This window comes from Ahaetulla prasina, chromosome 2, assembly GCF_028640845.1.
Source record: "Ahaetulla prasina isolate Xishuangbanna chromosome 2, ASM2864084v1, whole genome shotgun sequence".
NCBI lineage: Eukaryota > Metazoa > Chordata > Lepidosauria > Squamata > Colubridae > Ahaetulla > Ahaetulla prasina.
This window is the reverse complement of record NC_080540.1, coordinates 275,846,227-275,862,172: the sequence shown is the minus strand read 5'-3', so window position 1 is coordinate 275,862,172 and position 15,946 is coordinate 275,846,227. Positions and strand designations below refer to the sequence as shown.

The 15,946-nt window shown below is 37.7% G+C and overlaps 1 long non-coding RNA gene across 1 annotated transcript in view; it reads left to right on the top strand.

Annotated features, from left to right (window-relative positions):
* LOC131191519 (uncharacterized) overlaps nt 1-15,946 on the top strand; it is a 58,348-nt gene that overhangs the window by 2,586 nt on the left and 39,816 nt on the right. The gene's annotated exons all lie outside the window — the stretch shown is intronic.

Genomic DNA, 15,946 nt, shown 5'->3' with positions numbered 1-15,946 from the left:
TTTCTAAAGTAGTTGAGCAATCATTTACTTGAGAAACTGAATATTCAGCATTTAATTTGAGTAACATGGATAATCCTACTTAGAAAATTATTCCACCAATTTATTTGCAATTAATCTCCCTCAGATTCAGAATAGAGAACTTCTGGTTGAGGAGTTTTGGGGTGGAGTGAGTTGAGGGATTTTTTTTCCTCTAAAACTGGTAAACTTGTTTGGACATCTGTGGTTTGAGTAGCTTTGGAAGCTGCCAGAAAAGTTTGGGGTATTGCAAGTTGCTCTTCCTATTGTAAAATATTGGGGGCAAAGCCATCTAGAGCTTTACACATGCCAGGTTTTATTAAACTGTATATATATTTTAGTATTGTAGGAATTTAGCACCCACCCCCCTCCTAGAAGAATGAAATATTCTAGGAAATATTTTAAAAAGCAGAATATTATACCTTCCTGGATGAGAAATGGAGAAACATATTTTAAAGACAAAGGAACTCCCTGCAACTTCCTGACTCCCCCCCCACCTTTGTCAATGGGCCATTAAAAGCCTCAGCTAAGCTCACTCATTCTCCCCACCTTTGTCAATGGGCAATTAAGGCTTCAACCAAGCTCACTCAATCCCCCCATGATTTGCAACACAATACAACTGAAACTCACCACATGGCAAGGCTCAAGCAAGCTTGAGAGACAGCCAGCAAGGCTAGCTAAGACCCCCACCCCCTGGGAGTCTGACAACCAATCAGGATACTCTTCCTGTGCCCCAGAAAGGTCAAAGCTCAGAAAAATCATAAAACCAGGGAGCACACAGGATCTCGGGCCCTTTTCTGTTCAGGATCTCAAGCCATGTGATCCTGGCCACCATTAAACCATCTTTCCAAGCAGCCTCCATGTTTCCAGTGTCTTTGTCCCCACTTGGAACTGAACCCAGATGGATATTTCTTCCAACAGTATATAAGCAGTTAGGAAAAATGTATAAGCAGTGGAAAAAAATAGCAACTTCCTACATTGCCACCCTGGGGCTGTTTTATAAGTCCATTTTTTCCCAAAGAATTGTCTGCTATTAGTAAACATTTCACGTTCAATATGTCTAGTGCCCTAGAATCATTTAGTCCTCTTGCATTTTGCCTCTAAAGATTAATTTTAAGGGTAGCACAGTTGATTTTAATTCAGCTACATTGAGTATGACTTTCAGGCTATTGCTCTGTAAAGAATTGTCCCCAGGAGTGAATTATTGTTATGCTTCCTCACAAACTGTTTATCTGGCATAATTCCTTGACTCTTTTGTATTCTACCTGCTGAGTAATATCCCCCTTGTTTCTGGTTGAATTATGCTGCTTCCTCTGCAGTTCTACATTGGTAACGCTTTTCTGAAGGGCTGTGAGAATTAATTCTTTTTCTTGGTGCTTATTTTTTCCAGCTTGTAAAATAAGTGCTCTATCAGCACTTTGTCAGCCTTGTATGACATACATCCAGTATTTACACATCACCAAATAGGTCATATATCTTATACTTTCTTACACTTCTACTAGAAATAACCAAACTCCTTTTATGTTATTAAAAGTTAAATTGTTTTTTAAATATACAGGCAAGGTATGTATTGCAGAGCTACAAACCAGCAACATCTGCAAAGAAAGGTCAATATCTATGAGCTTGAAACTGCAAAATATGTGCAAAAGAGGCAAAATTATAATCATGTTACCGTGCCATCCGTATGGTGGATCCTCAGACACAAACCCATTGGATGTTTATTCTGTTATCATATTTTTATTTTTTATTTATTTATTTAGTCACACAGTATATATAAGCATAAGCATGAAATAACTATACAATATATAAGCATATATATAAGTATAAGTATGTAATTAACTATATTAATTGGATATAACAAAAGGAAACAATAGTACAGGAACAGTAGGCACGCTTGTGCTCTTACAGACCTCTTAGAAATGGGGTGAGGTCAATAGTAGACAGTTTTTGGTTGAAGCTTTGGGGATTTGGGGAAGAGATCATAGAGTCAGGTAGTTTATTCCAAGCATTAACAACTCTGTTACTGAAGTATATTTTCTGCAATCAAGATTGGAGTGGTAAACATTAAGCTTAAATCTATTGTATGCTCATGTATTGTTGCAATTGAAGCTGAAGTAGACTTCGACAGGAAGGACATTGTAATAGATGATTTTATGAGTTAAACTCAGGTCACGTCGAAGGCGGCGTAGTTCTAAATTTTCTAAACCCAGGATTTCAAGTCTGGTGGCATAAGGTATTTTGTTGTATTCAGAGGAGTGGAGAACTCTTCTTGTAAAATATTTCTGGACACGTTCAATTGTATTGATGTCAGAAATGTGGTATGGGTTTCAGACAGTCGAGCTGTATTCAAGAATTGGTCTAGCAAATGTTTTATATGCTCTGGTTAATAGTGTAGTGTTTTTGGAGAAGAAGCTATGCAAGATTAGGTTTAAAACACTTAAAGCCTTTTTTGCGATGTAGTTGCAGTGGGCTTTGGCACTTAGATCATTTGATATGAAAACTCCAAGGTCTTTAACAGGGTGGGGGTCATCTGTAAGGTAATGTCCATCAAGCTTGTACTTAGTGTTTGGGTTCTTTTTTCCAATATGTAGGACTGAGCATTTGCTGGTTGAGATTTGGAGTTGCCAAGTTTTAGACCATTCAGATACAAAGTCAAGGTCTTTCTGAAGGGTAGATCATCAGAGTTGTATTGTTAGTGATGTTAAATAGTTTGACATTGTCAGCAAAGAGAACACAATCACTTGTAATATGGTCACAGAGATCATTAATGTATAATATGAAGAGTGTTGGTCCAAGAACACTGCCTTGGGGAACGCCGCTTTTGACAGGAACAGGATTGATAGAGCATTGCCAATTTTGACCACTTGTTGTCTGTTTGACAAGAAAGCTGTTATCCAATTGTGGAGTGGTCCTGAAATGCCGTAGGATTTTAGTTTTAGGAGAAGTTTATCATGTACTACTGAGTCAAAAGCTTTACAGAAGTCTATGTAGATTGCATCTATTGCTTTGCCCTGATCAAGATTTGTAGTCCATATGTTTTTACAATGAAGAAGTTGTAAGTTACATGATAATTGTTTTCTGAAACCGAATTGTTTATTAGAGATTGTTTGTTTGTTTCTAGGTAGAGGGTAATGGATTTGTTGATGATAGATTCCATTATTTTGCAGGTGACGCAGCATTAAACATATAAACATATAAAAAATATAAACATATTAAAGCATATAAACTCTCATATTGTCTAGAAACTTTGTATCCATTACAGGATGCTGTCTAGGAAACAATCTTACAAAAGAAGGGAGAATTTCAGCAGTCATTTAGTAGAGTCATCACAAATAGCAAATACATTCCTTCTGAACAACCAGTTCTTTATAAATGGCTCTTTTTGTTTCATTACTTGGCTCCTAAGCTGAGTTCAACTTAGATGTTCAAACTCTACCCTACTGTAAACTTGGAGATGACTCTTGCAAAGAATTACCCAGAGGATTTAAAGTTTTTTGATACTTATCAGATTAATGCAAGACAGCATGGCTGCATGGATTTCCAGTTTCAAGCATGTTACTTTTCTCAGAAGCAATGAACATTTCACACACTGATCATAAAATCTTGAGATATAGCCTGAAAAGTTTAATTGTATTGATAGTCTTTAAATCTACTTCTTGTTATACAGTAGTTACATTTTGCTAAAAGGGAAATGGAGATCAGAAAAATCCTTAGCCTGCAGCTACATTGCTGGAAGCAATAATTTTTTCTTACCTCCTGACTTAAATGCTAGCCAAATCACTGTTTAATGTTTTGAACTATGTCTTTATCATTGACCATGTGAAATGAATACAGCTAGTCCTAAACTGATCTCTCTCTTCAAGCCAGTGTAAGAAATCAGAATAGGTGGACAATCCTTACAAATTTCCAGATTCATATGTGGAGTTAGATTAAAAAGAATATATTTAGTTAGTATGCATTTAAAATATCTTCCAAGCTGGAAATAGCTATTTATATATAGGATTTTATTTATTTATAGAGATTTATTTGTAGAGAGCTGGAAAGAATAGGGAATCTTTCATCAAAAGCGTGCTACATTTGAGTTTATTGAGGGCTTTTACATTTCATTCTGACTTACATTATGAAGAAATGAGATTGAAATCCAACATCTGTCCAGTTGGGGGCTACTGTGGTTCTTCAGCTTCTCAACACTGCTTTGCTGCTGTCCTGGTTCTTTTCTAAGTTATGCCCATTAACTGGCTCCATGTATCACATTATTTTAATTTTTAGGATTTTTTTTAGAAAATTAGAATGCCTGCTTCACTTAGTCCTACGAATGTTTTGGAGGCCTTCATGTCTATGTCATAGTTGTCCCAAAGGTGCTTTTTCAAAAGGCAACTGGATTTTCTTTGTTTTTTACTTGAAGATGTTTCTCTGGATGAGGACTGAAGGAGGTTCTTGGATGAGAAGAGAAACATCTTCAAGGAAAAACAAAGAAAGTCCAGTTGCCTCTTGAAAGAGTACCCTTGGGGGCCTTTGTTCTCTGTAGACACTATTAGAAATCAAAAACAAAAGAGAGCTGCCTGTTTTAATTGGAAGTGCCCTTGAAGAAAGCAAGCTGAAGTACTAGAGGGAATCTAGTTGACATAGGAGGAGGTTGTAGGAAGTTTCTCTCCTAGTAAATTGAGTTTTTGTGACAAGTTATGCCTACTATAGTAGCCATTTTATGGTGATGCCTTTAGCATGCTTTCAAAACTCCCAGTATGCCCACTGGACCAAATGTTTAGGGATCTATATGACAAGGGCAGTTTACAATGTCCTTCTTATCAAAGACTACTTCAGCTTCAATTGCAACAATACACGAGCACACAATAGATTTAAGTTTAATGTTAACCGCTCCAATCTTGATTGCAGAAAATATGACGTCAGTAACAGAGTTGTTAATGCTTGGAATACATTACCTGACTCTGTGGTCTCTTCCCAAAATCCCCAAAGCTTCAACCAAAAACTGTCTACCATTGACCTCACCCCATTCCTAAGAGGTCTGTAAGGGGCGTGCATAAGAGCACAAGCATGCCTACCGTTCCTGTCCTATTATTTTCTTTCATTATATCCAATTAATATAGTTATTACATACTCATATATATGCTTATATATTATATAGTTATTTCATGCTTACACTTATATATACTGTGTGACAAAATAAATAAATAAATAAATAAAAATAAATTATGGTGCGTTCAAATCTTTTACCAATAGAATGACCAACATCTCCACATACAGTAGATGGAGACTATAGTGATTGTCCTCCTGGTTAACAATCAGGTGTGAAGCAAAACTGTCAGAATGAACACTGTGCTTTTAGACATATGTAAATCCTTGATACACATGGCTGGCTTATTCCAAAGAGAGATTCTTTCAATTGCAATATTTTCTTTTCCTATTGAGAAAGGTAACATCATCCACTTGGTTAAATTCAAAACCATACAGGATGCTGTTACGGTAGATCGGTTGAGGACAAAAAGCATGACCTACTGACTCTGAACACAGGTTAATTTGCAATTTTTGCCCTTGAAAGCTGAGATAAGAAGTATAGAATGTGGCACTCTTCTCATCTCTGGTGCCTTTAGAACAAACATATTCGAGAAAGGATTAAAAGATAGCAATATTCAAGCATTTATTGTGCTACATAGATAGAATTGGTTTCCTTTGTTTCATGAGTTTGCTATCTAGCAATTCTAAAATGGGGGGAAAGGGTAGTGAACCAGCATTCTCATTGCATGTAAGATGAAAGCCTGTTAATGTTGACTCCAAAGTCTCTTAACTAAACGCATTTAATGTGCAACACCTCCTGTTTTGTTCAAAAGGTGGGATTATGCACTTCTGAGATAATGGCTCTTGAATTACCGGTAGGTGTGCTTCAGGTATAGCCAGCAGAAGAAACACCATTATTAATTAATGATAGGGAACATATTCATGGCCTTATGTGAGAAAGTGTCACAATGTTGGTTACAAACCAATTAACAGAAAATGACAAATTGGAATTCACAAGGAGATTATGTGGGGATGATGCTGTATCCTGTTATATTTTTAACTTTCCATATTTTAAGTCCTGATTCCAGAACTGGGGAGATATACAGTAGTTTCTGACATGACTGTAGCACACCATTTGTAGAGATCAATGTTTCAGGTCCTGGTTTTCAAATTTGTTTAGGTCATGGAACCTGTCCCACAACCACTAGGCATTAATGATAGAAAGCTGATGATAAAAAAGTAATCAATTTATTTATGGGAAAAGAAAATTAACACTAATAAAAATTCCTTGTGCGTCCAATCACACTTGGCCAATAAAATTCTATTCTATTCTATAATTAGTATTAATCTTCACATTATTCCAGAAACTTTTGCATATTTTTCCAATAATTGATTTTATAATAGATTTTGAAATGTTACATCAGAGGGTTGGTATACTGCATGAGGTATCCATATACTTCAACATGGCATTATTCAAGTGCTTTAGATATTTTAGATATTTTTCTTAGGCTATGAGGCTCTGTATTCATCCTTAGTTTTCTTTAGCTCAAAAATGACATTTCACAGCTAAGCACTGCTATCCTCATCACTTCTTAACCTTCCCAGAATATCTCTGGATTCAGAAAGGAAGGCATCGATTGGAGTTTGATATCTACTTCCTAGCCCTGACCACTTTTTCAAAATAAAGAATTCAATGGTTCCTACAATATTTGGACAGAACATTATGATAAGATGTATAGATGTCTCATCAGAAGGTAATCGAAACACACAATTCCACTCATAAATTTTTCTTTCGCAGAATCCAGGCAAAAGTAACAATTCTGATGTGTATTTATTTAAATAATGTTATATTCCATTACTGTATTCTGTAATAATGAAAACCTAGGGCTAACAGTATTTTATACCTTCCATTCCTCCAGATGTGTAGGAATTATCTCTCCATTGACCACACTATAATACAATCACCTTGGCCCCGACTCAATTGCCTTTGTCAAGGCCTTGAAAGCCTGGCTTTGCCAATAGACATAAGGACTTGGGGAGTGTGGTACAGCCTGTGCAATAGCTGAATTGATTCTTATGGATGGATGTGACTACCTCCTCTATGAATTTTCTCATGGGTTTTAAATACATTTTATATGTTTGTGAACCACACAGGGAAGTTCTTTAAATTGGGATAATACATACATACATACATACATACATACATACATACATACATAACTGAATATTCAGTTTGATGCTTGCACATAGCACCACCTTAAAGGTGGCCCTTGAAAATGCTTCAGTATATTATTGTGATAAAAGGATTAATTTATCAGATTCCTGTTCAATCAAAGAGTAGTAGAAACTAGGAACTTGAATACAAATTAGATATGCGAAACAGATGGAAATAGTTCGTGTAGAATGTTTGAGAAATAATTATACTTATTTTGCAAACTGGAAAAAACAGAATTAGCTTTTGTTTGTTTCAGATCCTCAACCCACAGGTGGTTTACTTGTTTCCTTATAAACTCCAATTTTAAAACCCCAGCTGAACAGAAATTCCTTTTGACCCAGATCATGATATTTCAGAGATATTAATTGAAAGAAGTACCTTAAAGCAATAAGCTCTTCTGTTTCCTGTTTTATCACTTAATGCTTTTGGCTATCAGGGAAATTGTGAAGATGGTGCTGTTTATTCCATTTGTAAACATTATTCATTGTATATTACTGAGCTTGGGTGTAGAACAGTGGCGAAATCTAAAAAAATGTCCTACTGATTCTGTGGGCTAGGCTTGGTGGGGTCATGTGATTGGGTGGGCATGGCTATGTAGTCATGTGACTGGGGTGGGGTTTAAAAGATAGAAACTCACTTTAACAATGTCCTGCTGGAACAGGGGGTTGGACTAGATGACCTCCAGATCTCTTCCAGCCCTGGATTGCTGTGCTCTTTCAAGGTATCCTCTGAAACTGCATCTAGTGTCAGGTCTGTGGTCCTTCCTTCCTCTCCTTTTTCCCTCCCTCCCTCCCTCCCTCCCTCCCTCTCTCTCTCTCTTTCTTTCTTTCTTTCTTTCTTTCTTTCTTTTTCTTTCTTTCACCCTTTCCCCTTCCTTCCTTCCTTCCTTCCTTCCTTCCTTCCTTCCTTCCTTCCTTCCTTCCTTCCTTCCTTCCTTCTTTCTTTCTTTCTTTCTTAGCACTTCCCATCCCCCCGTTTTTGGCCTAGCAGGCCTCAGGGAAGTCTCCTGGGAGCAAAAACAGCCCCCAATAGGTAGTTAAAAAAATGCTTTAAAAAATAAAAAAAAAAAGTTCTGAGGATTGCACAGCACAGATTGTCACAACTGATTGTCAGAACCTTTTTAAAACTTTTTTAAAGCATTTTTTACTACCTATTACCTGAACGGTTATAAAAAAAAGTAAAAAAAAAAGTTCTGATGATCAGCTGTGCCAATGGTTGTCGGAACTTTTTTTTTTTTTTTTACTTTTTAAAGCATTTTTTTACTACAGATTCCGGCGAACCAATACCATTTTCACTACCGGTTTGGGAGAACCGCCCCGAACCGGTAGCATTTCACTCCTGGCATAGAATGTATGATGTCTCTAATTTATTATAATTCTCATAGGCTCCATATGTTTTAGAGATGTTATACTTCCACTTGCCTACTTTAAAACCACAAAACATTTTAATTTTGCGCTGCATTGTGTAAAAAAAATGAATAACGTCTTTGTCCTAATAAGAATGTGAGTTCTGACAGGCTTTATCTCCTAATAGCGGCTTTTTGTTAATCAATTATCCAAAGAAACAAACCTTTTCTATGGAGTGAAGCCTGAGATTCAATCCCAGCTTGACAGATTTCAGGAAAAATGTCTTCAGATCACCTATGCAATACAGTAGGTAAAATATCTTTGGGTTGAATGAGACAAATAATGTCTGGTTACACTTGTGTACTTTGCACTGATCTTTTTTAATGTATATCTGCACAGATAATGATAGTCGTTCCAGGGTAGTGGTTGCAGGATTGTAACTTTAGTGTCTGATACACACGCTTAGGAAAAAAGAAAAATTTCCTTGAAAATCAATTTCTGTAATGTTGCCATTGATTTCAATGATGTAATTACACCATGTCTGGAATTCATAGTGAGCCAACATCTGTCCATAGATTATTGTTTAAGATAGCATTAGACTGGAACCATATTAAAGCAGATGTCATGTAGTCTTACAACCTGTGTCTAAAGAACTTAATTACTGTAAATCACAGTTTCAAAAGAGCTTTGATTCAGAGGTCATTCTTGCTGGCTTGGAGGGACAGAATTATGCCATGGCTGAAAACTCAGTAACATCAGAAAATTTCTTTTAATTTTTTTCCTCTTCCTTCCTTCCTTCCTTCCTTCCTTCCTTCCTTCCTTCCTTCCTTCCTTCCTTCCTTCCTTCCTTCCTTCCCTCCCTCCCTCCCTCCCTCCCTCCCTCCTTCCCTCCCTCCCTCTCTTTTAATGATCCAAATATTTATATAAGTGGTACCATTTGGATATTATCATGACAGCTCATTTCTCTTTCCTCTCTTTCTATAGTTTGGCACTATAAGTTTACATGGATGTAACAGAGGGCATTTGCTGGAACAAAAATTTGATAAGTTGCATTATTGCTTTGGATATTTGTTGAATCTATAAAATAACCCTTCGTGTGTCTTATAAAACTTTGTGTCCATTTTAACTGGATCGCACATTTTGTGATTTCACTAGCTCCTCGTCATTTCCATTAAACCATATCATCCATTTTGTTAAATTAAATCTCTCTTAAAGCTTAAACTGGTTCTATAATTTTAAAGAAAAATTATAAATTGCAGCCTGATTCTGTGGACGTGCTCAAGATTTCACATGCAATGGGGGAGGGATTTGGGATTGCTTTCAATATGTAATTTTCGCACCTATTGCCTCAGACCTTGCTTTTCTTTCGTTGCATTCAGTATATACTCAGTAAAAGTACCTTTCTCTATAAATATGGAGTTGGGGTTTTTCTTTCTTGAGTTTTGAACGGGGGCACACCTGAAATTATGTGAGACATTAGCAAGAGTGTTGCAGTGGGTATTGCTGTCCTTTTCTTCATTGGGCACCACATCCTCTTCATATCTGCAATTTAATTATCCTCAAGGCATCCCCATTAAGTGAAATGTGACTTAAATGTTTACAGTTAAAGCATATAAATATGCCACCATTGAACAGACATTGGCAGGGAGGAGGGTGTTTGTCTGCCTTTGAGACATCTACAAGGGGAAGTTAATTTATCAGCTCAATCGAAATGGCTGCTAATTTTAAATAGCCAGCTATATCTTTCTTCAGCAAAAAAGCCCATTTCCCTCCTTTCCATAAAACTGTCTCATAATGAGAATAAAGCAGTTCCCATGCGGGCTGTTATCCAAAGGTAATCACAGCTCTCAGGGGTGCAATTATGTTGATAACCATAGTCTGTATTACGTCTTATCGATTAACTAATAAAACTGTAACAATGTTATTTCAAGAAGGCAAGAAGATATCTTAGTGTTTAATATACACAAAGTAAAGCATATTTCCTTCTTTTGTTCATCCCAAGCCACAATGCTTCTTAATCCTGTTTACAACCTTTGTGTAAAGTTGTAAGTGGCACGCAGTACAATGTTTTATTAGCACTTAGCAAATGAATGTATTGAAACCATTAATAGGTGGATGGTGGTAACACAGTGCATACGCTTTTCAGCAAAGTATAATGAATATCCTGGAAGTTCTGAGAACAATGAATAATTTTGTCTACACGTTCCCATCAGTGTCAAGTCGTTCAGCTCAATACAAGTGATTAGTGCCAGGGAAGTCGGTAACCACGTTCTGAACACATTTTAAAATCAAGAAACAGATGAGAATGTAAAGCAGCCTTCCTTCAAGTCGCGGGGATAAAATATACTTATATTTTTTAATAAGTAAAATGTATTTATAAAATTAACAGGGGAATTTGAGAGTATTCAAGAAGTCAGAGCTCCATTATTTGTTGTTCCTCGTTATTTGGGTAAAGTACTTCAGTACTGAGCCAGGCTAGCGCAGTGGTTAGAGTGCAGTACTGCAGGCTACTTCTGCTGGCTGCTGGCTGCCTGCAATTTGGCAGTTCAAATCTCACCAGGCTCAAGGTTGACTCAGCCTTCCATCCTTCAAGAGGTGGGTAAAATGAGGACTCAGATTGTTGGGGACAATATGCTGACTCTGTAAACTGCTTAGAGAGGGCTGTAAAGTACTGTAAAGTGGTACGTAAGTTAAGTGCTATTGCTATCTCTCTTGCCTCTGTGGAACGATTGGCAGTGTAGACACTGTCCCAATTTTATGGACCGCTACAAGCTCCTTCCGATCTCCATCTCTCATTATTTCATTGGATTTGGAAGCCTTCATATCTGAATTCAGTTCCAATGGAATGCTAAAGCAACAATGTTATTCATTTTTGTGGAATTCTTGCTTTAAAAGAATGGGAAACCTTCTGCTTGTGGGCTGGAGGTTCTTTAATGATGGGTTGAATGTAGATCACATGATTTCAGGGATTGTGGACAGACTCACTTGAACAAAATAGTGGCACATTTGAAGCTTGCCTCAAATTTTGCTATTTTGTGGACAGTCTAACACACACATGCATGGTACAAAACTATATTTTGAAAAGGTCTATTAATATTTGGATAGCAAAATAGAACGCCTTTATGTTTTTCCTAGTTTTCTAGCCAGTCTTCATTTTATTGATGAGAATTTCTAAAAGCTGGATGATAGCATGAGAAAACAAATCTATAGTATGTGCTATCTTTCCTTGAAAAAGATAGTAGAGATGGTTTAGATTTCATATAAAAAGTTCTCTAAGAGAAAATGACAAAACTGTAGAAGGACTGACTTTAGAGGTGTGTCTTAAGAAGTCATCAGGGAGGACTTTTGACAGAAGGAAGGTAGGAGAACTGGAATGAAGGTAATAGCCAGCAATTCAGATGAACTGGCTGCGGAAAAATTATTAGGAAAAAAACTGTGTGGCTGGTAAACCTATATTGCATTAGGCAGTGTTTGCACTTCTCGGTTGTTACTTCAAGGACAGTTCTGGAGAAGTTTTGCAGAAGAGAGTTGTTGGTGATGATCTCAAGAAATGTGCTGAAACCTAAAAGGGGATGAAGCATTATAGGCATGTCTCTGTCTAAAGCCAAAGGTTCTAGATCTGTGATGGTGAACCTGTGGTATGTGTACCACAGGTGGCATGCGTAGCCATATCAGTGGGCACACGAACTCAGCTCCGGTGCACTCATGTGCGCACTGGCCAGCTGATTTTTGGGCCTTTTGGACCCACCAGAAGTAGGGAAACAGGCTGTTTCCTGCCTCCGGAGGGCCTGGGGGGTGGTTGGGAAGGCCCGTTCTTCTCTCTCACCTGGCTCCTGAGCCTCTCTATGAGTCTGGGGAGGGTGAAAATGGCCTTTCCCATCCCCCAGTCCCTCCGGAGGCCAGAAACAACCCATTTTCCAACTTCTGGTTGGACAGGAAGTGATGTTTTTTGCTGTCCCCAGCCTCCTGAGCCTCTTTAGGAGTCTCTGGAGGCTGGGAACAGCAAAAAAGTCACTTCTTGTCCAACCAGAAGTTGGAAAACAGGCCGTTTTTGGCCTCCCGAGGGCCTCCGGGGTGGGTGGGGAAGGTTGTTTCATCCTTCCCAGACTCATAGGCTCTGGAGCCAGGTGAGAGAGAAAAACGGGCCTACCGGGCCATTGCATGCCAGGAGCGGGATGTGTGTGTGTTTCACAGGGGATGACGCATGCATGCATGGGGGCAAAGCGCATAGAATTATGGGTGTGGGCGTGCACACACGACCCATCCCCGCCGCTGCCCCTTCCTGGCACGCGATGGCAAAAAGGTTAGCCATCACTGTTTTAGATGGAACAGAAAGGAATTGAAGAAAAGATAAAAAGGTTTTATAATGCAGAAAATAGCCAGCTGCCAGCCTGACTGAAAGGAAATTGCAACCAACCTTTATGCTAAATTAGGCAAGGTTAGGTAACATTAGGAATAGAGTACTGCAAACAAATTAAGATAGCACCATCATCTGGACGTATGTATGCTTAAAGTGTTAAACATATAGAAAAAACATGCCTAGCTGTTTTGACTGCTGATCAACTAAGGTTTGAAAGAGGAACTTGCAATGGGATGCAAAGCAATAGTTGTACGTGACAAGTGAAACTATAAGAATGAAATTGTTTTTCCTCTCTCTCTCTCTTTAAAAACAAAAACAAAGGGAAGTCTTGGGCTGACTTTCTGTCTAATCCTAAAAATTTAGAGAATGTCCCATTTGCAAGCTGGAAGAGTAACAAGAAATGATAAGAATAATTTTGTTATTTATACCAACTAATAAATTAGTCTCAGATTTCTCCCATATGGAAAGGGTGAGCCTTCTCTGTGTTTTGATTTCCTAAAAGAGGACAAAGCTGTTAGCTGCTCTTAGTCTGTAAATAGTTGCACAAGAACAACTTCTTGGTCTTGGATGCTTTATAATTAAGACCATTTTGCCCTCATCCTGATACTAACCAAAGATGAGTGGATGAAGAGTCACTGCTGGTAGAAACATTCTTTTACTGTGGCCCGAATCACTTTAATACCAGTTAATGAGGAGCAACAGACTAGAACAATTTGTGGTCAAAAGTACTGCAGAATCTTTCTTTGAGTACTTTATAGTATCGAGAGAGAGGGAGGGAGAGAGAGGGAGAGAGAGAGAGGGAGAGCAAGAGAGCATTCCCTAGTGGCTATTTTCTAGATCAGGGGTCTCCAACCTTGGCACCTTTTTTCCTTTTTTTTTTTGCTAGACCAATTCTTGGATACAGCTCGCCTGTCTGGAACCCATACCACATTTCAGACATTATTACAGTTGAACGTGTCCAGAAATATTTTACAAGAAGAGTTCTCCACTCCTCTGAATACAACAAAATACCTTATGCCACCAGACTTGAAATCCTGGGTTTAGAAAACTTAGAACTCCACCGCCTTCGACAGGACCTGCGTTTAACTCATAGAATCATCTGCTACAATGTCCTTCCTGTCGAAGACTACTTCAGCTTCAATTGCAACAATACACGAGCACACAATAGATTTAAGCTTAATGTTAACCGCTCCAATCTTGATTGCAGAAAATATGACTTCAGTAACAGAGTTGTTAATGCTTGGAATACACTACCTGACTCTGTGGTCTCTTCCCAAAATCCCCAAAGCTTCAACCAAAAACTGTCTACTATTGACCTCACCCCATTTCTAAGAGATCTGTAAGGAGCGTGCATAAGAGCACAAGAGTGCCTACCGTTCCTGTCCTATTATTTTCTTTCGTTATATCCAATTATTATAGTTATTACATACTCATGCTTATATATATGCTTATATATTATATAGTTATTTCATGCTTATGCTTATATATACTGTGTGTCAAAATCAATCAATCAATCAATCAATCAATAAACTTTAAGACTTGTGGACTTCAACTCCCAGAATTCCACAGCCACCTGGCTTTGGAATTCTGGGAGTTGAAGTCCACAAGTCTTAAAGTTGATACGGTTGGAGACCCCTGTTCTAGATGACTAAAATAAAGAGTCTCTTTCCTTTTTAAAACCTGCAAAACCTCCCTCTGATTTACCTGCTGGGTTGAATGAGAAAGAAGAATGTTCTTTTATCAAAGAAGGAGACCCAATTTATAGACCACGAGGAAGAAGAAAAAAATTCACCACTGATTTTGCCTTTCAGAATGTCTGAAAAGTGTCATTGGGGAAAAATGAGAACCATTAAGAGCCTGATGAAATGTTAATTTATTCATCTGTTCAGGGAGAGGCCCAAACTAATCTGGGGGGGGGGAGGAGCTCACAATTCGGGTGCTGCGACTGAAACTGCATCTGCCTTAGTCAAAGGCCCAGGGGATTTTGACAGGCAGATTTATGTCAATAGAAGGAGATTCTGTTCAAATATCCTGGCTGTGTTTGTAATTGCTGGAAAGGAATTAAGTGGCTTGAACCCATCAAGAAAACCCACAAGCCCCCCTTGGCCCCAACTTTGCATGTCAGGACTCCTGACTGAAATAAATGCTCTTCACATACATTGAGAAGTCTTTATTACATCACGTGATTTTCCTGTGTTTCATTTTAGATTACATTATTTCAGTTCAGTCGAGATACATTATCACGTTCATTTGACAATGGAATAAGGAATATTTGCTAGATTCTGACTGCTTCTGCATACTGAGAAATACTGTCATACTTGGCAGCCCCTTATTAACAAGCACTTTATAATGAAAAAAGAAACAGAAGTATATTTAAGGCAAATACAAGTACTGTAGAATTATACTCATATTTTTATTCATATTTACTCACACTTTATAGAATAGGAGCTAAGAAAAATTAATTGGTAGCAGAAAGGACACCCCCTTCTCTGTATATATTAATATCTACATTAAGATATTAATACAGGATTATTAGGTGAACAAAACTTTACTTAGAGGAGTACAGCCAGTTAACTGGAGAATTCAGTATTTGCGAAGACATTTGTGTCTCTCTAGAGTTTTTCAAATGATACATGTTGCTAATTATTTGAGTGAGCTAATTAAGAAAACAAACTGCACATGTTTGGTCTTCTGGCTATGATGAAAGTAGCCCAGAGAATTTGAAAGAAAAAAAAAGACATAAAGGGCACACTGACAATTATATATATTTCTGATTAAATCAAATCTATATTTTGAAGCCAACGGATTTCTATTTCTGCAAATAAAAGTTAATGTAAAGTTGTCTTCGATTTGAATAGATATTCAAATCCTGTTTAACATAAACCACACTCTTTTCATAAGCCCCTTTAATAAAACGCAGATGTAGATATTCATATACACAGGGATGGGGGTGGGATTCTGAAATCAGGACCAGAAGAACTGGTAATATGGTAAAAG